The sequence below is a fragment of the Vombatus ursinus genome, unplaced genomic scaffold (assembly GCF_900497805.2).
Source record: "Vombatus ursinus unplaced genomic scaffold, bare-nosed wombat genome assembly UNPS02009205.1, whole genome shotgun sequence".
NCBI classification, from domain to species: Eukaryota; Metazoa; Chordata; class Mammalia; order Diprotodontia; family Vombatidae; genus Vombatus; species Vombatus ursinus.
Window position 1 is genome coordinate 64,908,806 of NW_020948983.1, and position 27,911 is coordinate 64,936,716.

The 27,911-nt window shown below is 40.7% G+C and overlaps 1 protein-coding gene and 1 long non-coding RNA gene across 2 annotated transcripts in view; one reads left to right on the forward strand and one right to left on the reverse strand.

Annotated features, from left to right (window-relative positions):
• The window catches only part of LIPC (lipase C, hepatic type), a 231,140-nt gene that overhangs the window by 64,462 nt on the left and 138,767 nt on the right, over positions 1-27,911 (reverse strand). The gene's annotated exons all lie outside the window — the stretch shown is intronic.
• The window catches only part of LOC114035627, a 70,851-nt gene continuing 65,762 nt past the window's right edge, over positions 22,823-27,911 (forward strand). The window contains exon 1 of the long non-coding RNA XR_003568238.1: positions 22,823-22,958. This is a non-coding gene — a long non-coding RNA (uncharacterized LOC114035627). The remainder of the gene's footprint in view (positions 22,959-27,911) is intronic.

Genomic DNA, 27,911 nt, shown 5'->3' on the forward strand with positions numbered 1-27,911 from the left:
CCACATGTGGCCCTAATCACTTGAGGACCTAGAGGGCCACATGTGGCCTGGAGGCTGCAGGTTCCCCACCCCTGGTTTAGATTATATAGTCCCTGAGATTTCTTCTTCTTCTTCTTCTTTTTTTTTTTCCATTTGTTTTGTTTTGTTTTGTTTTGTTTTTGGTTAGGCAATGGGGTTAAGGGACTTGCCTAGTAAGTGTTATATGTCTGAAGCCGGATTTGAACTCAGGTCCTCCTGAATCCAGGGCCGGTGCTCTATCCACTGCGTCACCTAGCTGCCTCCCTAAGGTTTCCTCTAAGGGCAGCTAGGTGGCACAGTGGAGAGAGTACTAGGCCTGCAGTCAGGAAGACTTATCTTCCTGAGTTCAACTCTGGCCTCAGACACTTACTAGCTGCAGGACCCTGGACAAGTCACTTAATCCTGTTTGCCTCAGTTTCCTCATCTGTAAAATGAGTTGGAGAAGGAAATGGCAAGCCACTCACTCTAGTATCTTTGCCAAGAAAACTCCCAAATGGGATCATGAAGAGACTGATACAACTGAAAAACAAACAAAAAAAGATTCCTCCTAGCTTTTAGTATATTATCTGTCCTGCTACTTTATTATTTGTAGTTTGAGCATGGTTAATGTTTCTCTTTAAAAGCTTGACTCATAGCTATCTTAACTTCTAACTACGGTCACCTCTATTTTTACAGTTACAAAAAAAAGTACAACATCTTCCCACAGTAAAGAGAACTTGTCAGAGTCCTCTACCAGTGGAGAAAGGCATGTGATCCTTTTATGAAAATTACTCAAGTACTCCAGAGTTTCCTGGGGTTCCACAAGGTATCAATTTAAGTATATCTTCCCTCTCTGGGCACTAAGAATATGATTATAAGCCACATTTAGGTTCTTTACAGGGCAGATTTAGGGGAGAAAATATGTTGCATATTCAGATCAGTAGGACCTGGGTTCAAATCTTGCCTCTGACTCTTATTTCTTTGGCAAAATCACTTAATTTGCCTGGGCGTCAGTTTCCTCATCTGTAAAACGAGGGGACAGGACTGGACGGCCCCTGAGTCCCTTCTGGCTGAAGATGTATGATGCCATCATCCATATGGATAGACTTAGATAGCCTTGTATATTTTTCTGACTATTTTTATACCTACCATCTCATTTGAGGTCAGTATGGAAGTTTTACTATCCCTATTTTATAAAACGGTATCTTGTTTAAGATTTCGCTGTTGGTTCCTCTTAGAGCCAGGACTCAAGTACACCAGATGCCCAATTCATTTCCCCTGTACTCAGTGGTGTGCTCTTACCAGTGAATGAAAGCTGATTGTTAAATTTTCAGTGTGAATATTTTCACTTTGGAAATAAGGAAACACTATAAACTAGGGCTTGATTTATTATTTTGCTGAGGATCCAGACTTAAAGCGGTTAAAGAAAAAAAAGTTAATAATGCAGATTAAATTGAAGAGTGTCCTGTGAACATGTTTTCTTTTCTAGAGAGCTGGTTGTTAAATATTTGCCAGCACAACACTGCATGTTACAGTGGGTGCATCCACATATGTGTATACATGTGGCTGTATTGTTTTTTATACATGATGTCCCAAAATTCTTAGTGCAGCTTTAAGCAATTAAAACTCTTAAAAGCTTAAAACTATGCTAAGACTTTTGGGATACTCTGTAGAGCTGGCAATAAAATAAGGTAGAGATGAAATAGTTGCAGCTTTAAGCTTTGAGCTTTTCCTTATTGCCTCTGCTTCTTAATGCCTCTCTCTCTGATTCTGTGCTTATGCCTTTGAGACTAGCTCAGTGCTTCCTGTCTGAGCTGCCTCCCTGGACTTGACCCAATGTAGGCCATAAGATCACAGAATGATATATTTAAAGCTGGAAGGGACCCTAGAGATCAGGTAGTCTAATCCCCTTCATTTTGCACATGAAGAAAAGGAAGCCCAGAAAGGTAAATTTAGTTCGCCTCGCTGGACAGACTCCAAGTCCTGGTTCTTCCTAGCCGACTCTGATTTGCTGTGGCTTATGGCCCATCACTCCCGTGCCTCCCAAGACTGTTACAGAAAGTGAATGTGATAATGAATCAGTCTCATGCCTACCTAACCTGCTAATAATCTGAAGGGATAAAGACAGCTTCCAAAGTGACCTCACTGAAACTCATTCACTGCAAGAATCTGGAAGTACAGGGAAAAGCGTTTGGGGCAATTGAGAAATTTAGGTGTTAGAATGTTTTGGGGAAAGAAAAGTGTCTGGATCATGAACCTTAAATTTTTTTTTGATAACTGTATTTCAACATAATTGAGGTTTTCTTTGCAATTCTATATATTATATGCATCTACAGACATTCTGAGAAGGGGTCCATAGCTTTGCCTGATTGCCAAAGGGGACCATGACACGAAAAAGGTTTCTCTGGTCTAGATAGATGGATAGATATGGATATGTAGATACAGATAACGTGTTCATTAAGCACTTACTCTGTGTCAGGCAGGCATCTTGTTCCTCACAGAACTTACAGACATGCACTCAAATGCTGCTTTCACTACAAAGGCCCTCAAGGATGGCCACATACTGGTAATTTTATAAAGGGGATTCATGCTTCAGGAAAGGAACTGAACTATAAGACCTTTCAAGTTCCTCCTAACCTTAAAAGACTACAATTTCCTGACTAGACCATCCTTGTTGTTTTTCAGTCGTGCGTGACTCTCCATGAAACCATTCTGGGTTTTCTTGGCAAAGATAGTAGAGTGGTTTGTCATTTCCTTCTCCAGCTCATTTTATAGATGAGAAAACTGAGGCAAACAAGGTTAAGTAACTTGCTTAAGGTCACACAGCTAGTAAGAGTCTGAGGCCAGATTTGAACTCAGGAAGCTGAATCTTCCTGGTTCCTAATCCAGTGCTCTATGTACTATACTGCTTAGCTGCCACTTAGTGATACAAATAAAAGCAAACAAGATAGTCTCCAAACGGGGGCAGCTAGGTGGCACAGTGGATAGGTAACCAACCCTGAAGTCAAGAGGACCTGAGTTCAAGTCTGACCTCAGACCAAACGCTTGACACTTACTAGCTGTGTGACCCTGGGCAAGTCACTTAACCCCAATTGCCTAAAAAAAAAAAAAAGATAGTCCCCAACCTTCAAAAAGCTTGTATTCTAATGGAAGAAGACAACGTGTGATGGGAAGCTGGAGAGAGAGATGGTTAGATATGTCCAGGAAGTGCAGTGAAGGTCTGGAACTGGACAAGACAAAGCCAAAACTGGCCTATTGAACCCAGCATGGTTCTAAGGGTGGAATCCAATTTTCCCATCTAGTCAGGGAACTGTGGATTCTCAGAGTAGAGAGTAATTCAGAGTCATGCAGTTCAATCACTTTCCTGAAGCATGAATCTCCTGTGCAATACCCTAGCAAGTGGTCATCCTTGGACACCTTTGTGAGAACAGCACTTAAGTACATAAGTGTAAGTTCCATGAGGGCAAGGGCCATGCCTTATCTCAACTTTGTTCCTCCTTGGGTACCTAGCACCCAGCTCTGCACGTGGTAGTTTGCTGTTTCTGTGTGGCTGCCTCTGTTCTTCTCTTGGGTAGTTTATCCTTCTAATGTATTTGGTGGAAGTAGAGAATGCATTTATGCACCAAAAAAACCACTTCAGACTCATTTAGAACCTCTCACTCTCTTTGCAGAAACTTCATTTTAGTGACTGATGGTGTTCCCCAGCAACCCGGCTCGTCCGGGATTTGGTTCTGATTTGAAAGTTTGGAATGCAAATATTTTAAAGTGTCGCAACTGATGAACTTTAAAGAGCACCTATGTTCTCTGGGACCACAGAGTCTCCATAGCATCTGAGAAATGCCACGACACTTTATACAAAAGTGGAAATAAAGGGAAATTAAGGTGATTCTGAAGCTTTCCACAGGCCCACGTGTATGTGGCTACGTCATGACGTGACGCTGAGAAAAAGCACTGGAGCTCCAGACTTGGAGATGGGATTTGAACCTGTGTCTCCTCATTCAGATAATTATCACCTGTGGGACCATAAGCAAGTCACTGAGCCTCCATCTTCTCACTTATAAAATAATGATAATAAAAGTTGAAGTATATACCTCGCAAGGTTGCCATGAGAATCCAATGAGAATGTGTGTAAAATGCTTTGTAAACTTTAAAATGTTATATAAACGTTAGCTGCTGTGATGATCCTAGGAACCATTGTCCTTTCCTCTGAACCATGACGATGATGATGATGATGATGATGATGATGATGATGATGATGTTGATGATGATGATGGTGATGGTGATGCTGATGGTGATGGTGATAAAGTCATTGCCAGCAATGGAAAGGAGTTTGTCAAGAAGCCAGCTGAATTGGAGAAGCATGGCAGGTACCATTGGTCTAGGCAGACATGAGGTCGAGTTGAGGCAGGGAGAACGAGGTAGGCACCCTAGTTCCAGGAAGACGGGGGCTAGAGTCTTTAAGGTCACAGAGTCCACAAGACAAGCATTAGGAAGCAGGAACGATAAGGCATGATCTTAGGCCAAAGGCTCTTTGCCCTGTGGCGATCATGGGCAGAAAGAGGGCAAAAGACAAGTGTTGAACCTTTCCCTGACTGAGAAATGACAGAGATAATACAGTCTCTGAGAGACTATGGATTGGCTGGCTATGAAAACCTAACAGATGGGCTTTAAGAATTCAGCATCAAGATTATGCCAAAGCGTTCCATCATTCTCCTTTCTGCGTTGTTTTCCTTTCTGTGTTGTTTTGTTGGGCCTGTAACTGGTCCTTGTTATGGGGGTGGGGATGTGGGGGGGTGTGGAGTGGGTTGGAGAGTGACATATATCTAAATAAGCTCATTCAAAGTAAAACGGATTAAAGACGAGCAAGAAGTCTAGACAATAATAATGATGACTCACATTTATATAATGCTTCAAGAATTACAAAATGTTTTCCTTACAACAACCCTATGAAATAGAGTAGTTATTTTTTTTTCTGGGCCTGTAAATTCATGAGGTAGGCCACTTTAAATGATGAGCTTCCTCTATCTATACAGATTAGCACCTTCTCTGCAAATTATAGTCTTAGAAAGTTGCCTGCGGCCCTTCCAAGGCCTCAGTAGTCAGTATGTGTCAGGGACTTCCTGGCTCTGAGGCCTGCTCTTCAACCACAACTGCCTGCTGCCTCTCCAGCTTACGTTTCAGTACCAGGTTTTCTCCCTCATTAAACCGTGAGCTCTTTGGAGCAGGACTCTCTTTTGCCTTTATTTGTAGCCCCAGTGCTCAGCACATTTTGTTCAGCTGCGTCCGACTCTCCATGACCTCATTTGGGATTTTCTTGGCAGACGCTGGAATGGTTTGACATTTCTTTCTTCAGATCATTTTACAGAGGAGGAAACTGAGGCAAACAGAGTTAAGCAACTTGCCCAGGGTCCCACAGCTAGTGTCGGAGGCCAGATTTGAACTCAGGAAGATAAGTCTTCCAGGCCTGGAATGCTATCCACTGTGCCACCTAGTTGCCCTTGCCTGGCACATAGTAGGAACTTAAAAAATATTTATTGACCAATTGACCATTAAGTAATTCTGATAGAATGAGAAGGCAGGAAAACTTGGTCCAGAGAACTCATACACAGACTGTCAGATTGGTTCCAAAGACTTTTCATTCATAGCATTTTAGTGCTGTAAGGGACCCCTGGAAGTTCTGATCCTTGTGACCCTGAGCACTTCACCATACCTCTGAGGGTTTCAGTTTCCTCATCTGTAAAATGAAGGTTGGATTAATTGATCTCTAAAGCCCCTTATCACTCTAAAATCTGAAATATTTAGTACTCAGCAACACTTAACAAAATGAAGCAATTAATAAAGATAGGAGATAGCGTGATAGAATGGAATACATATGGGGCTGAGATTCAAGGTATCTGGGTTGTTTCCATTGAAACTCTGGCTCCCATTAGCTATGGCAAATCACTTCACCTCTGTGGACTTCATTTTCCTCATTTGTCTATAGAGGATTTTGAACAAGAGGATTTCCTAAGAGCCTTTTTAGCTCTAACAATCTGGTCGTCTTTATTTGTTTTTGGTTGCTTGTTTCCAAATCTACCAAGAAGAAAAATGAAAGGCCTCGGTGTCAAGAGAAGAGGAAATCTAATTGGAAATCCTTGGAGCAAATAGTTGAGGAAAACAATAGAGGAAAAGGAAGGTGCCCACCTGTTCCTTATTCATCTGATTTTGTTGCAATTCATTGGACCCCACGTTTTGTTGTTGTTTGCCCTTCATTCTTGAAAATTAATGACCTCGTGAGGGTGATGTCTTGACTTGTGTGTGAATTGCATTTAAGTGAGGCAGGGCAGCCAAAAGTCATCAACCTCACCCCAAGTTTTAAAATGTAGTCAGTCAGTCAATAAATATTCATTAAGTGCCTACTATGGTTCTGTGCTAAGCGCCAGGGATACAAAAAACTGTGAAAGATGATACCTGTTCTCAAGGAACCCCAATTTAATGCAAGAGGCAACAGGTAAACAACCATATATAAACAGGATACATACATGAAAAATTGGAAGTAATCAACAGAGGCGAGGCATTGACATTAAGGGGAATAGGGAGAGGCTTCCTTTGAAGGAGAGAGTTTTAGCTAGGGTTTGAAAGATGCCAGGAAAGCCAAGAAGAGGAGATGAGACAGCGGAGAATTCCATGCATGGGCGGAATAAAGGAAATGCATGATAACAGCAAGAGCTTCTAATGTTGAGAATGGCTCATAAAGAAAGACAGTACAATATCCTAGTCACTGCTGAGATGGACTGTTTAATCAAGACTGCCTTCTTCCGCAAAGATTCAATCTGTTGATGAAGAGGTTGGCAAACAGTATCCTAATCCCTTAGTGGGCCTCCAGAGAGCAGCTGTAGGACTTAGAGAATAAAAAGAAAATAGCAAACATAAGCCCTGCATGACTATTCACATGGAATTCTTCCTGAAGGAAGGAAGGAAGGAAGGATCAATCAGTTAAATATGTATTAACTGAAGCATTGCCACGGTGCATTCAGCACAATTACTAGGCATGCTCAGGGTATGTGTATATACCGTAATGCCTCATTTATCCGGAAGTAACTTATCAGGTAACCTCACCATTCCTGAATATGAGGAAGAACCAAGAAGGAAATAAAAATGCCCCTATCTATATGAGTTTGACCAAATCCTTTGATCTTTCGGAGCCTCTGTTACCTAATTTGTAAAAATGAAGTAGTCAGTCAACAAGCATTTATAAGTGCCTACTCTATGCCAGGCACTGTACTAAGTACTGAGGAGACAAAGGAAAACAAGATATCCCTGCTGTCAAGGATCTACATTCTGGAGGAGACACCATGCAAACAACTATGTACAGACAAGACTTTTGTTGTTGGTGGTGTTCAGTTGTGTCTGATTCTTCATGACCCTATTTAGGCTTTTCTTGGCAAAGGTATTGGAATGGTTTCCATTTCCTTCTCCAGCTTATTTTACTGATGAGGAAACTAAGGCAAGGGGTTAAGTGACTTGCCCAGGGTCACATAGCTAGTAAGTATCTGTGGCTGGATTTGACCTCAAGTCTTTCTGCCTCCTGGCCCAGTGCTCTATCCACTGTGCCACCTAGCTACCCCACAAATAAGATACAGACAATAAATTGGGAGTCTACTTAGAGGGAAGGCATTAAGATTAAGGAGGACTGGAAAAAGCTTCTTATAGAAGGTGGGTATTTAGCTCAGACTTAAAAGAGGCCAGGAAAGCCAGGAAGCAGAGATGAGGAGGCAGAGCATTCTAGGCTCAGTGGAGAACCAATGAAAATGTTCAATTGGAAGATTGACTTTTGTGTTTGAGGATCTTCAAGGAGTCCAATGTTACCAGACTGAAGAGTACCTAGAGTGGAGTAAGGTATAAGAAGACTCGAAAGGTAGGAAGGGGTCAGGTTCTGAAGGGTTTTGAAAGCCAAATAGAGAAATTTATATTGGATCCTGGAGGTCATAGGCAATCATTGGAATTTGATGAATGGGGTTAAGGTGATATGGGCAGATCTGTACATTAGGAAGATCAATTTGAGAGCTGAGTCAGGTTAGACTGGGCTGTGGCTAGAAACCCTATAGCTCTGATGTCATTGTCGCTGGGCAACCAAAATAAATGATGCAAAGTCCATACAGTAAAGATCACATTGTCTATCAATATTTGTTAGGAGCCTTGTTAATCTCACTGCACACAAAATTCTAACAGGTTTGGTTATCTGGTTTCCCAGCCCATGGAGGTTAGACAAAGCAGTTTTGAAGTAGAGATGTGGGCTGCTAGATTTGAGCACAATGACAATGGCAGGAAATGATAAGCTCGACCTCAAAGGGAGGAAACAGAAAGGCTATAAAAAGCAGATACAAGTATCAAAAAAAAAAAAAAAATAGAAGGGAGGAGCTAGAGTAGGAATGAACTTATTCATCTCAACCACTGAGGACATGATTGTAAAAATACAATTATTAACGTTTCTAATGGTCATTGCCATTAGAAGAGCCATTAATTGGCCCCTATGCCATCGAGAGGAGGTTAAACAGTTTTTACTCTGTTTAAGAAGGCAGGGAAGTATGTGTAAAATTTTAAAATGATTTCCATCCAAAATGATTAAAATTAAAGAAAAAGTTTGGTCTTAAGGAACAAGCTTTAAATTCAATTTTGTAGAAGTTCCCTTCAAAAAACAAGTGGGATAAATGAGATGTCACTGTATAAAATATGCTGCCTCTCCCTCAAGGAATGAATTAGCAAACACATGATAAAATATAATTAAGCACTAAAGTAGTACAGACTATAAAGACTATAGGAATAAAAAGAAGGAAGTCTAATGAAATAGGGATATGAGGGCCAAGGAAAGTTTCATGGAGGAGGTATGTAACTCCTCTAGTCAAAAGCCTCCCCTGCTTCCCTATTTGCTTTAGAATGAAATACAAACTCTTTATACTGACATTTAAAGTCCTATGGACATAGTTCCAACCTACCTTTCTAGCTTTATTTCATATATATTATTCCCCTTCAAATGAGGACTAAAGCAAACAGGGGTAAGTGACTTACCCAGGGTCACACAGCTAGTGTCTGAGGCTGGATTTGAATTCAGATCTTCCTGAGCTATCCATTATGCCACCTCACTGCTGGCACCTAGACTATACCTCTTTCAGATCTCTGCCTATTCAAATTCATCTTTCATGAAAATCTTCCTTGTTCCCCTTAGCTGAAAGTGACCTCTATCTCCTCAAATATTCCTGAGCTCTCCTTTGAATTCAATTCAACTCATAATTATAAAGAACCCAGTAGTATGTGTAAAGGGCACTTTGCTAGGTACTTGGCTAACAAAACCAAAAATGAAATGGTTCCTACCCTCAAGGAGCTTCTACTCTATGGGGTGAATACAATATGTACAGAGATAAATAAATCCAGAAATACTTGAGGAGGTAGAGAGAGCACCAACAACTATCCCTCTCACACTCTACCTTGGTTGGCACAGTGGATAGAATGCTGGACCTGGAATCAGGAAGACCTGAGTTCAAATCCTGTGTCACATCAAATCCTGCCTCAGATACTTCCTACCTGGATGACCCTAGGAAAGTCACTTAGCCACTGTCTACCTCAGTTTCCTCATCTGTAAAATGGGGATGATAATACCTACCTTGAAGGGTTCTTATGAGGATAAAATGAGATATTTACAAAATGATTTGCAAACCTTAAAGAAATAAACATTATTATTTTTATCATAGTTCCTATTAGATTGTAAGCCTCTTGAGGACAAGAACTGTATTATTTTTTGATGATGGTATCCTCAGGGTCTAGCATAGTACATTGCACATAGCAGGTGCATAATATTTGTTGAATTGAATGGAGGTAGAACTTGAAAGTTGGGAGGAATTTCAATAGGCAGAATAGAGAGGGAATAAATTAGATCAGCTAATATGTTCAAGAAAAAATAACAGTTTAATCTGAGTGAGAAGAAAGAAATTTGAGTTTTATTGATTTTATTATCTTTGTCCTGGAGGAATAGAAAGAAACGGCAAAACGTTTCTTGGGAATTTACGAAATATTTATTTTGAGGCCTTTCTGTCACTAAGTAATTTATCAGGTTTCCTGTACAGAGATGCTATTGCTGACACACGCTGGAAGAAAAGGAAACAATACTTTAGGTGAAAAGACATGGTTTCAAGCCCTACTCTAATGCTAACTACTTGGGAGACCTCGGGCAAGTATGTCAGCCTCCTTGGGCTTCAGTTTTCTCAACCATAAAATGGGAATAATAATCTAATCCCACAGGACATTTGTGAAGCAAATGATAAATAAGTGATGAATGGTTATGATCATCTAAGTTGTTTTTAGTATAATAATAATAATAATAGCTAATATTATGCTATAAAGTTTACAAAGTGCTTTACAAATATTCTCTTGCGTAATAGTGATGGTTCTGTTCAGACCCATCTCTCCAGACCAATCCTCCTTATGACCGATAGCCCACATTTTTAGGGGAGAGGAAGTTGTGGAACATTCTGAGTCAAACTAATTGGCCTACGACCAGCTCGAGCTCACAACCTTGGCCTCATTGGCAGCAGGTTCTAATTGAGTTAACTGGTCTACTCACCACTCCCTTCATATCTTTCCACATCTGTAACTTCACTCATTCTGTTCTATCACTCCCTTCCATGCCAATCAAAATTTTACCCATTCCACTGTGGGAAAGTGCAGCATGCTTTTAATGACCCTGAAACAAAGGCCCACATTTTAAACATGAATAGTTTTCTTTCCACTGATACTGAATGATTACAAGTCACAGTATGCCATAATGTCAGAAGAATTAAAGTTCTAGCCACCCACAGATGAATGGAGAGGTGTGTAGGACAGCAACACTAGGTTACAGCATAACACTAACAAAGAATGTCACAGGGGAAGCAGTGAATGTAAAAGACAGCATCAGAATGATATATCACTGGAAAAGGAGGGCAGTGAGAGTGTTGGATAACTACGGACAATTTGACTGTTTTTTGCTAGTCAACATCCTTCAAGACAGGAAGACAGGAAGGAAGAAAGGGAAGGAAGAAAAGGAAGGAAGGAAAGAAGGAAGGAGCGAAGGAAAAAATAACCCAGGCATTTATTAGACTTGTCCAAGGTTTTTAATAATACTGGCACTACCTAGTTCATGAGATACCTAAACTTCAGAGTGGTTAAATAGTTTTTACTCAAGGTCATGCAGCTATTAAGTGGCAATGCTGGGATTTTAGGATGATTGTAAGAAAAGCACAATATAAACCTGGAAGTGCTATATAAAAGCAAATTATTATTAGGGATAAAGATTAGATATGGGATTTCATTGATATGAAGAACTGCCTTATGGGTAGAGGAAACTATCAATGCAGGTCAGCTGCTTCTTTGCAACTTAGTCTTAGAGGGTTGCAGAGAGTGCTGAGAGGGAAAGTAATTTGCCCAAGGTCAAATCAAGACCAATCAACAAACATTAAGCACCTATTATGTGCCAGGCATTGTGTTCTGTGCAGGAAACTTAGCATAAGGTAAGACTTAAACCTCCTTGCTGGCTCCAAGGCCAACTCTATCCACTATTCCATTCTGACTTTCAAGCAACTAATGTTGTTTAGTGAATAGTACACAAATTATTATCTCCATTACACAGTTGATACTCTCTAGGATACAGATTATATCTTCAGCATTTCCCTTCTTCAGGACAGGAATCTGGGAATACTGGACTTGAGAAGCACCAAATAATATCACAAAAATGGAAACTGATTATTGTCTGACAAGAAACATCTGGTTACTTATGTGGGCGTTATCTCCATCAGCTATGTGTCAACTTATTATAGCAAAGAGAAACTTCAGTAACAAACCAGAAGGAAGAATTAAGATGAGGTGATGTAGCATGCAATTGGTATGATTCCAGTTTGACCTGTATGAGCAAGCTGTGGGGACATAAATAAAGGGGTGGACATCTACACAGACTATCACCATTTCCTAAGGAAGCTGAACTAGTGCAAATCAATTCCACAATGAGCCTCAAAGAGCATAGAAACGTCTTTGGACAGCAAAGGCTTAATCTCCTTGCCAAGTGGAAAGATACGGCAACTACAGGTAGTATCAATTTAAAATAGAAATCTCATAGAGGAGCATAATGGAAGATTAGGAAAAGTAAGTTTACCAAAAGTTTGTAAGGAGATCCTTTTGGGAAATTGCATAGTGTTTTTAATGACCTCAGACTTCTTATTGAAACAAAGGCCCATATTTTTAACATAGATATTCTTTCCACCATGATGTTATATAGCTGCAAGCCAAGGAAGGCCACAGCCTTCTGAAAGCCATTAATATTCCTCCTATCCAGTGACCTGAATGGTTTGTAAGTCACGGAATACCACAGCCTCTGAAGAATTAAAGTTTCTACTCATCCAATGGTAATGGAGAGGCATGTGGTAGGACATGAGTGATTAGGCTATTTGTTGTTGTTCAGTCCCATCTGACTCTTTGTGACTTCATTTGGGGTGTTCTTGGTAAAGATACTAGAGTGGTTTGCATTTCTTTCTCCAGATTTTACAGATCTCCAGATTTTACAAACTCATTTTACAGATGAAGAAACTGGGCCACATAGATTAAGTGACTTGCCCAGGGTCACACAGCTAGTTAGTGTCTGAGGCCACATTTGAACTCAGGAAGATGAGTCTTCCTGATTCCCAGTCCAGTGAGCATATGTGTGTGTGTGTGTGTGTGTGTGTGTGTGTGTGTGTGTGTGTGTGTGTGTATTGTATATATCTGTATTAGGTTATAGTCTAATATTAAGAAAGAATTTTAGAGGATAAGCATCAGAATGATACTTACCAGAAAGACAACATCGGAATGATGAATGGCCAGAAAAGAAGGCAGGTCAGTCATGTAGGGCGAGTGTCAAATAACCATGGACAGCCTGTATGTTTCATTAGTATCTACACAAGGCCAAGAGAACTAGAGGAAGGCCTTCATCATGTTGGATGGACCCCCAGTGCAGGGTTTATCAGAGGACATAAAGTAAGTGTCACATGAGATGAGAAAGTACATTGCATTTGGAATTGGAGAACTTGAGTTCAAATTCTAGTGCTACTATTTACTACCTATATGACCTTGGGCCTGTATTTAACCTCTCTGGATCTCAGTTTCCTCACATGTAGGGGGTTAGATTAGACAATTCCTTAGCTCCTTGCCAACTCTAAATTTACGAACCTATGAGTCCACATGGATGAAATTACAGATCCACTGAAGAATCAAGGCATATAATTGAGAAAGCTGAGGCACAGAATGATTAATTCTCAGAATTGTCCGGGGTCAGATTAGAACCTAGGTTTCCTAGCTTGTAGTCCAATGCTCAGAGAGGACAGGTTAGGAATATGCCCGCTTTTTATTCCCCCCTGCATACTCTTTCCCTCTGTTTATCCAACAAGTACAAATTAGTAGCACTAAATTTCATTAGAGTCCACAATCTGATTTCTTTTAGGTTCCATCTTGAGGTACCTGGGTTCCCAAATATGACTTTTTGCACTAGAACAAGGTGCTCAGAAAATGCCCTCAGGGCACCCCATGACTTAACTTTACCGTGGAATTTTGATTTACAGGAAACAGCTTAGCAATTCTGGGTGTGTTCTACCTTTCTCTGAAAAGGAGATAAAATGCCTATGAGAATACAGCAAGTCTTGAAACAGTGAATAAGGAAGTGTAACTAATGAACCATAAACTCAGCTGAAAACCTTGTACTGGGAGACAGAGACACTATTAGAAGGAGCCACCATAAAGAAATTGCGTTTGCAGCAACTCAGCATTATGGTTACTTGAAAAAAACCTTGAAAAAAAAATAAGTCCTAGCTCCAAAGTCCTAACTAGCAGTGTGACCTTGGACCCTTCCCTTCTCTGAGCCTCAGTTTCCATATATGTATAATGAGGTAGTTGGACCAGATCAGAAGTTTTTAACCTGGGCTCTATGAAATGTTTTAGATTGTGAGCTTTCTGAGGGCAAAGATTGTCTTTCTTTCTTTGTATCCTTTGCACTTAGCACAGTGCTTGGCACATAGTAGTGTTTAATAAATGCTTGCTGACGACTTTAAAAAATGATTTGATAACTAACTCAACATAATTGTTTTTCTTTGTAATCCTATAGATTTTATTTTATGCATTTAAAAGCATTTTAGGGTTCCATAGATTTACCAGCCTGCCAGATAGGTCTATCATAAAAAATGGTTAAGAATCCCTGGTCTGGATGATCCCTGAGCTCTCTTCTGGGTCTGATGTTTGGTGACTAAAATGCAGCTACATTTCTACTTATCAGAAAAGGAAATGGGAGCAGCCACCAACTTCCCTGTCCTGACCCTGGGATGCTCCCCTGAACTGTCAGCATGCTTGGGGGAGTTATTCATGTTTTTGTGGTTCTCAAAAGGAGAACTGTGAACATCGTGGTTTATGTCAACCAGTCTAGGCCTGTGGAGGTATTTTGCTTAGGGGACAGTTAGAGGATTAACCCACATGGTCAATGGTTTATGGTTTTCTGGGTAGAAAACCTTCTTTCCCCAGTATGATCTGCAGAAGTTTTAGAAACGAGAACATTGGGCATAAAGGATGGGAATAGATTTTTGGACACATTTCAGCTTCCTGTAACTGGAAATAGTTACAGACAGTGTTGTCATCTCATCAGGTAGTGCTCTAAGACTTAACACTTTTATCACTGAAATTTGGATCTAGTAACTGCTTTTTGAATGCTACTTGGCATTGAAAAGGAGTGAAACATGGGGAGACTTGGGTTAACCGATGCCAAGTGATGTAAGCAGAATCAGGAGAGCAATACACACAATGACTATTCTAATATAGATACTATATAGTATGTAGCCTACTCTGTATAGGCTATATAGTATATAGACTAATATAGATAAAACAAAACAAAAAAAAGGAAACAACTCAGAATAAATGCAACGATCACTTGTTGGGGGACAGGCTTGGCTCAGGCCAGTACCTTGTTAGTTCAGGTTTGATGTTGAGACAAAAATGAGGCACTTGTAGGTCGTTAAACTGTTAACAAACCGTTTCCTAAGCCTGAACTAGAAAAGAATTTTAACAAGGTTATAATAGCACTTAGCTGTGGTAGATTTGCCCTGCTCCTCCTTCCCTCCACTTTCCCCAATCTCCATATAAAAAACATGTCTGGTCAGTAGGGCAGGGTGTAGTGATTCTTGCAGTCTCAAGATATCCAACAAGTTTGAAGGCTCCAGACCTCACTATGGATGGGCCTTTCTTTTACGTCCTTAGGTTACCAGGAGGCTATACCATTACTGCCACACTGCCAGGAAGCTGCATCAGGAGAGGCACAGGTTCAAATCCACCCCTGGCCAGTTAAGTCTCTGTAGCCTCTTAGAAAAAATTTACAAACCTAACCCATGCTGTGGCTAGAAAGTGCTTGGGGGTGGGGAAGGGGAGAACCCTCATAGATACTGGTGCTATGATAGTCAACACCAAATCTAGAGGTTAGATAATGATGGATGACTAATGTGGTAGATACCATTGCAGTGATGATTGGTTCTGATGATAGGGGAAAGGATGGATAAGGAAATGATTGCAATGTAAAAAAAATATATATAGACATCTATATTTTTTTAAATGGTGTTTATAAAAACTAGATCTAGTTGGGAAAGGATAAGTACAAGTTGATGTACTAAAAGGAAAAAAAAAACACTACTGTAAATGTCAGATGGAGAAAAACTAGCTTGGCATAAACACAGCAGAAAAAGACTTAACATTACAGCCAAATGGTGATTGAAGTACGGTAACAACTAAACAGAATACACTCAAAATTATATAGAGAAGCTAGAGGGGCAGAAAGGAGCCCGAATTTCAAAGTAACTTCTATAGTCATAAAATGTTATAGATGGAAAAGATGTTAATCTAGTCCAATCCCTTCATTTTACAGATGAGGAAACTGAGGAACAGGGAAGGGAAGTGAGCTAACTATTCAAGATTACTTGGCTAAAAGAAATGATTATTAAATAACAAATTACTGGGGAGATTCCTGACCTTTCCCAAGAATTTACCCCACCTAGACTATCTTATCTAGGTGGAATTGTTGCCTCACCCAACTAGAAAACCTCACAAAGAATTTAATTTAAGGTGAATTCCAGCCAATTGTGTTCTTCTCTGGCAGGTTTGGGCAGGGGGGGTAGATCCTTTGTCTAGATTGCCCAAGGCTGGTGGCAATTTAGAAGTAAATGACATAATGAAAGTCATATCCCCCAGCCCCTCATTAGAACAGGTCCTCTCATTATAATATTCATTCTTCTCATTAATTGTTAACAGATCCGAGTCAATTATCACCTTCAGGAACACCCACTCTTCCAAGGGCAAATAAGCATTGAGTGGGTTTCATGAGGGGTCTTTGGCATTCAGGCATGCCACTGAACCCTTTTATTAATAATATGCTAGCATTAGTAATAAAATGATTAATTACCCAGAAACTATGTCGCTTTAACTTTTCATATGTCACATGGCTAGTTTGTTTCCTTTCCAGAAAAAAAAGGAAATAGTATGATCTCACCTGTGGCACCTGGACACGTCCCTATTAGGGCCTGCTCCCATGGTATGGCTAGCCAGGTCCAGGATTTTAAGGAATAGAGATAAAATTTTATTCTTAGCCACATTAGTCACCGGATTTATAGATAGGATACAAACAACCATTGGTCATACTCATATAGAAAACATTCAAAGACATATTTGTTCCCACTGAGTCTTTGTCTGACTCAGAGAAACAAGTCTATAAGTGTAACTGCTCCCAGGAAGTGGAAGCTTATAGCTGTTTGGGGCTATGTGGTTTTATACTGATGTAGATGAAGAAATAGGAGCCTCTTAACAATTACACTAATCTAGGATAAGGAAGCTGCCAATACTTTTGAAGGCACCAATTGTCAGTGGGTTAGACAAGGTTAAACACAAGGTTTGGTAGATTTCCTTTAGTGTCAGAGGCCATACTTAGAGATATTCATCAATTATTCTGTCTCCTTCTACATGTGCCTCTCCTCCCACTGCGGGAAGGGATCAAATCACACTAGGTTCCAGAATTGAAGCTCTTTTTTAACCATTGGCTTTTGGACTCTTCTCTGGATGGTCATGTATGCAAAGGGTTTTGTAAATCAGACTTGGCTAAGTGATCCCTTGTCTACTGTTACAACTAGGAAGGCAGGACAGTGAACTATAGGAGCAGGAAGGCAGTGATTGTTGCCAATAGCTCTGACAAATATACTAGTCCCTTTCCCTTACTAGACCTTCCTCTAGCTGGTATAGAAGCAGGGTTTCTTCCTTGACCTTGATATTGCTGTTGCAAGACAAGTATGTTCTTTAAGAAAGAGAATGAGCTTAATGAGATTAAGAACTCTTATCTCTCTGTGTAAACCTTCCCTTCTTCCAAACTTCCCAATTATTATTGAGGGTACCACTATCTTCCCAATCCCCCGGGCTCCCATTCTAATAATCTTCTTCTTCTCCTTACTTCCCATATCCAATCTATTATCCAATCCCATTGATTCCACTTTTGCAATTTCTTTTATATATTTCCTCTTTTCTACTCTAACACTGCCACCACCCTGGAACAGGCCCTTATCACCACCTGCCTGGACTATTGCAATAGCCTGCTGTTGGTCTCCTTGATGCAAATCTCTCCATCCTCACTATTGTCCATCCTCAACTCAGCTATCGAAGTGATCTTCCCAAAGCTCAAGTCTGAGCATGTCAGCTCTCCTACTCAGTAGACTGTAGTGACTTCCCATTACCTCCAGGATCAAATATAAAATACTTTTTCCTTTAAGTCTTTTATAACCTGACTCCTTCTTACCTTTCCCAGACTTCTTACTTTACTCCCCTCCGCATACTCTATGGTCTAATGACAACGATCTCCTTGTAACATGAGACACTCTATTTCCCAGCTCCATACATTTTCACTAGCTGTCCCTTATACATGGAATGCTATCTCTCTTTGTCTCTGTCTTCTGGCTTTCCTGGATTTCCTCAGTCACAGCTAAAATCCTACCTTCCATAAAAAGCCTTTCCTGCTTCTCTTTAATGCTAGTACTTCATTCTAATATTACTCATTATTTCCCATTTATATCTTGAATATTAATAATTTTCTCACCCATTATACTCTGACCTCTGTGAGGTCAGAGACTTTTTTGTTTTTTGCCTTTTTGGAGCTTATTTATTAAATAAAATTTACATAATTTGTTAATTAAACAAAACGCCTGGCATTTAATAAATGCTTGTTGACTGACTAAAGCAGAATATCGCTGCAAATCTAGTATTTTAGAGTGACTGTTCCCATTCGTTTGTATTTGCCTTCTCTTATGCTGTATTGTGTATGTTTCTAAGATATCCTGTGTTCTGGTCTGTGCTATGAGCTGCCCATTAATAAATATGAGTCACAAAAACAGGGACAGGTCTATCTTTGACAATACATTTTGAGAACTGCCCTATTCTCTTAGGTACGCTTATTTCAGATGGGGTTAACCCTACCATTTATTCCCTATTCTGCTCTCTGTTCTTCATGTCCCAGCTCTTTGCCCTGAATCTGTGACCAACAGCTGCTAGCACTTTGCCCTTACAATTAAACATTTATTAAGCACCTACTATGTGCCAAGCTAAGCTGGAAAGGCCAGTGCTAAGCACTGGAAAGATCCAAACTCCTCCACTTATTTAGTCCTTCCCTACGCTCACTTTGTTATTAATGATTACTTTTAATTCCTTTCCATTATGACATCTCATTTTACCATTGACTTTGAGGTCACAGACCTGATCTGCTTCTGCTTCTCTTATGGGGTAAGTGCATGGGTTTTGGGATGGCTATTTGCTGCTCAGAGACCTTTTTCTGGATAGTTGAGATTGCTGGTGCATACTTCAAATATCTGAAGAACTAGAGGAAAGATACTGAACTTGTTGTTCTTTCTGTGCAGAAAAAATTGAAATAAGGAAGCATACCTAAGTTAAAGCAGGTGAGATTTTAGTGGTGGTGAGAAAGACCTTGAATTCAATGTAATGAAATAACAGTGAACTACCAAGGGAAGTCCTAGGGACTTTGACCCTACAGATCTTGAAAATGCGGCTAACACTTGCTTAAACTGTAGTTAGGATAACATTATATTCACTTAAAAAACATTAATTATTTATGTGACAGACATTGTGTTAGGCATGGGGCTGGCAGCAGATTCAGAGATAAATAAGACACAGTTACTATTTTCAAAAGGCTGTCTAATTATAAAATAAAGAGAGGGAACAAACATTTATTAAGCACCTATTATATATCAGGTACTGCACTAGGTGCTTTAGAAATATTATCTCATCTGAGGCTCAGAACAATCTTGGGAAGTGGGTACTATTTTTTTCCTCATTTAACAGAAAAAAAATGGAGGCAGGGAGAGATTAAGTGATTTGCCTAAGGTCACACAGCTTTTTAGTATCTGAGGCTAAATTTGAGCCCAGCTCTTCCCGATTCCAAGCTAAGTGCTCTATCCACTATACCACCTAACTGCTTTGGCTATTCTTAACATAAAAGACATGAAAAGGATATGAAAAAGTAACTCAAAGTTTTATGAAAATTTGAGGCATCACAATTATTACAGTACCACTTTAACATGTTATTATTATTCTCCCCTCATCCTCACTTCTTGTAGCAATATCTGATTGTCATATTCATCATATCCCAGCCTGTCCCCAGATTGTCATAGAAGTGATTGAGGTGCTACTAATTCAGCACCACAACTTCCCAAGCTGTACTAAACTGGCAAAGACAAAGAAAATGTTTGTTTACATGTGAGCAAAACATCTTCAGAATTTCAGTAAAGAAAGCTACACTTGTCTCATGCCCAAGAAAAATGTGGCTCCATATGGTGTAGGTAGTACACAGAGAGCTAAGCCATTCTAAAGCAGAGATGAACCTTGGGGATTAATAATAATTGGTATTTATATGAAGCTATAAAGTATACCAAATGCTGTACCATATATCATTCCCTTTGATCCTCACAATGGTCCTGTGAGGTAGGAATGAAAAGAATGGATTTTCTTCATTTTACAAATGAAACCTAGGGTCAAAAGGGTTAAGTGATTTCTTTTTCTCCAGAATCATATATCAAGTGTCAGAAGGAGGATGAAAATTCAAACCCAAGTCTTTTCGACTTCAATATGACCCAACCCATTCCAATCTAGTTCAATAAGCATTAGTTAAGTGCCTAGTGTGTGCCAGGCACTTTGTTAAGCTTTGGGCATGCAAGGACAAAAAAGTAAAGTTTCTACTTTTAAGGAATTTATGTTGTACTGGTTGTGGGTAAGGTGGGGAAGAACATGTAGTCAATAAATCAACAATAAACAACCATTTAGTAAACATCCACTCTGTGCCAAGCGTGGGAGGTACAAATATAAAGGTGGAAACAATCCCTACTCTACCTCATGTACTATCTGTATTTGCATTCTATAGGGGTAGGAGTGTGTGTGGAACAACATGTATACAGATAAGTAATCACAAAATACATAAAAGGTAATTTCTGGCCTTGGGGAGTAAATGCTAACAATTGGGGGCATCAGGAAAGATCTCTTGTAGGAAATATCCCTTGAGCTGAGTCTTGAATGGGGTTTCAAGTCAATTGTCTTATCTACCACCTCAGTCTGCCTATTAGACACAGTTCCAAACCTATTCAGATTTCTGAGAAGCACAGGCCCAGTGCTTTAAAAAAAAAACACAGCACCCCCCCCCCCCCCCCCCCCCCCCCCCAAAAGCTACTTTTGAAGTTCCTTTGGCTATCAGGTAAATTCACCATTTGGAGGGAAATAGGCAAATGCTAATTTTAGTTGGTTTTAATATACTATTTTCCTGCCCCTTGTCTTCCTACTTCTCCCCCTTTTGTTGTTTTCTTCATCTTAGTTTCTGTTTTGATTTTCAAATAACTCAGCCTTATTGTTCATTGGTATGTTTGTTTTCACAGACATTTGCTTAGAAAATATGAATCAGGCCCACATGTGCTGTGAGCTGCATTTGGGGGTGTGTAGAGTCAATGTTGGCTTCAAAAGTTATTTGGAGTGGCTGGATAAATAACATCCTTTCTAATATAGTTGCTGGTTTCTGATCTTCAAAGAACTCTGGAAGGCTTGAGACTGTATGGTAGTTTTCTTAAAATTTGTTCTTGGGAGCAAGTATTTGTAACGAGGTTAGGCTAAAAGTGTTTTCTGAAAGAAGTCTTGTTAATGGCCAAGGCTGCAAATTCACATCATGAGTGTGTCATCTTTCAAAATCTCTGTCTGACAGAAATGGATGAGAAATTAGAAAGAATTCTGAAACTGTTGTTTACTTGAAACACCTCGATCTGGGACTGAGCCTGACTGGATTTGGTCTGGGAAGGTCATCAATGATTCAATCAATTAATCCAAAAGCATTTATCAAAGGCTAATTATAAGTCAGGCTAGGACACTAAGAGCTTTGATACAAAGAAAGGTAAAACACAGTCCCTGCCCTCAAGGAGTTTACATTTTAACGTGAGAGACAACATTTAAATAAACGGAGAGAAGATTTTCGGGCAGAGTAGCAGATGAGAGGTATTCTCTGAAGGGAAGGTACTATCAGCTGGTTGCTGTCCTTCCTTCTTGAAGAGGACCAAAATGACATCACTATGCTAGGTAAGTTTCAGTGTGTCTGACTGTGGCTGATTAGACCAATATGAGATCAGAATGCTCTAACACAGGTCGGGCACAAATAGTCCATATGAACATTTGGGGTGGATTCTCTAGATTTGCACATCTTGTGTGTTTTTTTTTTTTTTTTTGAGCTATTTCAGTTCTGCTTTGCTCATAGAGCATAGCACCTTCTCTGATGTGGGCACGCCATGCTGGGCAGTCTTGTGCCCCTGTCTCCCATGTTACACAATCAGTCCCAAAGTTCTTAAGAGAGACCTAGGGAACTAAGAAAGGCCTTCTGCAGAAGGTGGCATTTGAACTGAGTCTTGAAGGTAGCCAGGGAAATGAAGATTTGGAAGTAAGCAGGTAGAGCATTCTAGCCATGGGGGACAGCTAAGTCAAAGGCATTGACAGCCCAGAGATGGAGACGTGCGGGGAGCAGGAAATATGGGTGGGCCATAAAGTACATAAGGAAGGTCACGAATAATTAACTTTTTTACAGAAAGAAGCCCTCGCTCTGTGCCATTCAAGTTTTATAATGTTCTTTGATGACAGGAACATTTACTTCTCAGTTCTGACCAGCTTTCTCTTTATTGCGTTCTCCCTGTCTCTCTTTTTTCCTTATGGGCTATTTTAGTCTATTTTGCTGTTGATGTTTTCTGTTTGACCTATTTGAATGTCTATAAAAATGGTTCTTTTTGTACTTGTGCTGTGAAGTGTGTTTCTAGAAGAGTGCTATTTGAAAGTCGAAACTATACACAGAAAGGGAAAAACTGAATCTGAAAACTCCAGCTGTTGGGCATGTTGGCTGTTGTCCTGCCCGAGGACTAGACATTGAAAAGCAAGAGTGAATCTTGGCTCCGAGTGCCTAAAGTGCTCCTCCCCCACCCCGCCCTTGGCACTGCCGCCGGCCACCCCGAGTTTGTACCAGCAGAAGAAGCTTCTGCCCTGGCCAGCCTGCAGCTGATAAGCAGTGGCAGGAACTGAGAGCATGCTTCAGGCCTGGGCCCCATAGCTGTAGTTACACTTCTCTCTTTTCCTCAAGATAAGAACTAGTCTGAGGCTGGGTTTCCAGAGTGAACAGGGCCACCCGCCTGCTTTGCATATTGCCTGGAAACCTTGGGTATGGTCACAAAGGAACATTGTACTGCTGGGAGCCTGAAGCATTTACTGTCTCTTCACCTTTTTTTTGGTGGTGGGGGAGCCTCCCTCCATCTATGGTCTATGAAAGCGGAAATTTGGAGCAGGCATTTCTAGCTTCAAACTCCACAGGATCAAAGGAGCATAGGATGACAGTGGTAAGGGACTTCAAGGACCATCTAGTTCAACTCTCTTGTTTCACGGGTGAAGAACTACCTCTTCTCAGTCTCCGTTGCTAGATCTTCATCCATGTTTTGCTCACTGATTTGGGCTTTTCCCAAGTCTTTGTCCTAGCCTCTTTTTTCTTTTCTCACTATATTATCTCCCTTGGTGACCTGATCAGACCCTTTGGGTTCAAGTATTTCTATGCAAATAACCCCTACATTTATAAATCCACCCCTAGTCTCTTTCTAAAGTTCCAGTCTGGTATCGCCTACCACTGGACATTCCAAACTGGATGTCCTGTTGTTGTTGTTGTTAGGTCGTGCCCTACTCTTTGTGAACCCATTTGGGGTTTTCTTGGCAAAGATACTGGAGTGATTTGCCATTTCCTTCTCCAGCTCATTTTTTCACCCCCAAACTATCCACTCATTCAAATTTTCCTGTTAATGTCACAGGCATCACCATGCTCTGAGCCACCTATGTCTTTAACCTCTGTTCATCCTGACTTCTCATTCTTGCTCATCTTACATATGTGACCAATCGCCAAATCTTGTTTCTATCCTTACAACATCTCTCCTAGTCATCTGGTCTTTGTTTTCTACTCAAACAGCCACCACCCTAGTCCAGCCCATTATTACCTCTCACCCAGACTATTTTAATAATCTCGAGTATTGCCGACTGCCTCAAGTCTCTCTACACTCCAGTCCATACTCCAGACAGGTGCCAGTGACCCCTCCTACCACCCCTTCTATCCCCTACTCTCACCTTGATAAACCACTGGCTGCCTAATTGCTCTTCCTCATACCTGACTTTCCATTTCAGGTTTCCATTGCTTCTGTACTGGCTGCCACCATGCTTAAAAGGCTATCCCTCTCCACCTCTGTCTCATAGAATCCCAGACTGCCTTCAAGACTTACCTCAAGAAAAATTGCATTTGGAGGCAGCTCGGTGGCACACTGGGTAGGAGGAGTTAGGAGGACCTGAGTTCAAATTCGGGCCTCAGACAATTGACACTTACTAGCTGTGTGACCCTGGGCAAGTCACTCAACCCCAGTTGCCTCACCAAAAAGCAAAAAACAAAAAAGACACCTCAAGTGCCACCTTCTGTAGAAGCCCATTCTCTCCCTGTCCCCCTAAGCTGCTAGTGTTCTTCCCCTCTAAGCTTATCATCAGTATCTACTCTGTTTATAATATTGTATGTACCTGATTATTTATGTGTTGTCTCTTCCACTAGAATGTAAGCTCCTTGAGGGTAGGGACTGTTTTTGCCTTTCTTTGCATCCCTAGTGCTTAGCACAGTGCCTCACCAACAGGAAGCCTTTAACAAACACTTGAATGGTTGATTGATAAGTGATTTGTTCAACTTTATGTAGATAATTATCACCAGAAGCAGACTTTTAGCCCAGGTCCTTTGACCCTAGGAATCATTTCCATTTAGAGCCTTGACTTTAGCTTGTATCTCCTTTATTGCCTGGTGGGAAAGAAACTTGAGGATGGTAAAAAGTGAGCTGCACTTGGATTCTGAGTCAGAGAGTTGGGGTTGGAACCCCAACTTCTGTCCCTACTATTGTGAGCTTGGGCAGATTGCTTCTCTTCTCTGAATTTGCAATTTCCTCATCTTTGGAACGAGGCTAATTATGCTGCACTGCCTCACGGGGCAGTGGTGAGGAAGATACTTTGAGGCTGAAAAAGTTCTATATGATATAATCTTTTTGGAAAAGTGCACTGGGATTTCACCAGTGTGGAAAATACGTCCATTTATTCTGATCAGCAACCCCCTTGGTGATAAGCTGCCTGAGACCCCTGGGAGGGTGAATGAGTTATCTATGTTTGACCAGCCAGTATGTGTCAGAGGCAGGATAGTGCAGGTCTTCTGGACTCCAAAGCTTGCCCTGCAGCCACTTTTCCTTTGCTACCTCTCTGCTATATAAATAAGAGTATTATTGTGCTGGTAGTCACATTTCAAATATATGCATAATATGTGCATATGTTTATGTGCACATATATGTGTACACATATATTACATCTGTATGTATTGTATATACATGTGTATGTATAATTTGCCTAAGGATGGGGGGCCAGGACTTGTGATTTCATTAGCACAGAGAACTCCCAGGTGAGGAAATTCCCTCTACTAATGCACATCAGCACTTTCTGTGTAGCTTATGGTCTTAGAGAATTATCTACTAGTGCTTCTTAAACTGTAGGTCAAGACCCCATTTGGGTTGTGAAAAATTTGGCAACAGTAAAAGGTTTCTGAACATGCAAGGCCCAAAAATTAATTCAAAATCAAATGCATAATGAATCCAAGGTGTTTCTGGCAGTGCTTGTCCATGTTACATCAAGCAACTTCACTGCAGCCTTGGTTCTGAACACACAGCATGCGCACTTTGTACTCTGCATGCTGTCATGCCCATGTAGCACCAATAAATGCTGCTGAAACTGAAAAGGGGTCACAAGTGGAAAAAAGTTTAAGAAGCCCTGCTCTAGAGTAATAAGAAATTAGGTGACTTGCCCAGAGTCACACAGCCAGCATGGGTCAGGGTGGAACTTGAATTCAGGTCTTCTAGGCTGGCTCTCCATCAAGCCCAAATCACTGTAAAGTCTCTAAGGGGTAGAATTGGTATATACAAGAAGTACACTTCCTGGGGTCTTCCACAGCCCCAACTTCATATCTTAGACACAACACAGTAGGTGGTGGAGAAATACAGGGTGTCCCTAGAGTGTTAGAGCCGTTAAAGCTGCCTTAAGTCTGGGAGTACAACCTCTATTTGCTGTTTAAATACAGACGTGAATTCATTCACCTTTACTACTTAAAACTGGCACCACTGATTAAGCTGTCAGAGATACCTTAGGGAAGCGATGATGCTTAAAATGATTATTTCTGATCAGCCAAATTAGGAAGGGCTATGAGGTTTTTGAAGGGGACCATAGGGCATTCTGGTGGGATAAAATGGAAACAACCTAGTTTTTTCTCTCCTCCTCAGCAACTAGGCTTAAGAAGGGTGGGTGGGGAGAGGATGCTACAGCCAGGGCCTCATCTTCAGTAAGCAGCCCACAGGCCCAACCCTAATATTGAACTCTGGGTATCAAAGAGGAGGAGCTGTGTAAACATTTGACTGGAGGGCCCTTTTTTCTAGGCTATATGTTGCAGGCAAGTTACTAAACATGCTACTTCTTTGGAAACTACCAAACTCTCAGCTTTTTAGAAGCAACATGATGTAGCAGTAAGAAAGCTGGTTTTGAAGACAGGAGGAAGGGGGTCAAAATTCCAAATCTGAATGTTTACTAGCTGAGAGGTGATAAGGTACTGTGAAAAAACTGCTGAACTTGGAAATACAGGACCTTAGTTCAAATCTTAGAGCAGCCACTTAATCTTTTGGTGACCTTGGACAAGCAATTTAACCTTTTGGGGCCTCAGTTTCCCCATTTGTAAAATGGGTTGGCTGGGCTATCAGGGCTTCTTAAACTTTTTCCACTGTCAAACTTTTTTCTGTTTTGGCAGCTTTGTTGGTGTTACGTGGCCTGAGGGCATGCACAGTGCAAAGTGCACATGCTTTGTGTTCAGAACCAAGGCTGCAGTAAAGTTGCATGATGCAACACAGGCAAGTGCTGCCAGAAACATCTTGGATTCATTATGTGTTTGATTTTGAATTAATTTTTGGTCGTTGCACATTCAGAAACCTTTTATTGTTGCTAATTTTTTTGTGACCCCATATGAGGTCATGCGTGACCCACAGTTTAAAAAATGGTGGGCTAGATGATTCCTGGAATCCTTTCTAGTTCTATGGCTTTTCCAAATCTCAGGTTTCTCATCTTTAAAATGAGAATAATAATACTTCTACAATTTACCTTGTAGAATAAATGTGAAGAAAGCCCTTTGTAAATTGTAAAGGATTGTAGCGTCATTTACAAAGTGCATGAACACACTTCACAGTTTGTCTGTAGAAGCTAACATGTGGTTTCCCTCTTGCCACTAACCAGAGCCTTTTCAGATGACCTGCCCATTCAACATAAGAGTAGAAAAAAACCAAATAGGATTGTCTAAATCAAACTGGGGGCATATAGCTCTTTATTAGTGCTCTTCTTAGCATATTTCTTTCACCATTTGGGCAGTTGGGTTGATGAATTAAAAGTAGGAGACTTTTATTGGCCCAGTTTGCTATTTGTAAATCAGAAGACCGAAGCCTCGGGTGTGAGTGAATATATCAGTGGGATGTATGGAGACGAATGGACATGGATGGGGAAGAACATTGATAACCCAAGAGCTGCTTCTTGGGTAGTAGTAAAAGACTGACTGACCAAAGCCCTCAGTGACAGCCCAGCAAATTTGAGTGGCATATATGAAATTCATGGCAGACTTGGACTGGAGGAGTGGGCTGGCTGTGGAAAGGCCAAGAGATGCTTATACAAAGGGCTGTTTTTGTTTTGTTCTGTCTTCAGTAGTATCCTTTGTATTTTCTGTGGGTGCTCCCATGCTGTGGATGCATTTTTTTGTGCTGCCCAAATGTCTAACAATTTTTAGGGGGGAAAAAAGTCCCCACTAGGTCTCTGTTTGGGAAGCTGCTGAAGCAGGCTGTTCTATAGACAATGATGTCCTTTCATCCTGTAGGGCCTATCTGGACCATTCTGTGATATCCTGCAGAGGGAGGGCTAAGTTACCAAAAGAAAATAAGAGTTTTGGCAAGGATGCAGGTATGTCCATAGCTCCGTATGCAATGTCCCTGTTCAGCCAGCTCTCAATCATCCTGAAACTGATTATCTAGGTTCCTTTAATAATTTGTAGGGATTAAAACCAGAGGTCATTTAACTCAATAATCCCCCAATCTTAAAGATAGGGAAACTGAGATCCAGTGATTTCTCCAATATCTCACAGTTAGTAAATGGGGGAGCCAGGATATGAACTCAAGTCATAGGTACATAAATCTGGAGCTCAAATGGACCCCAGA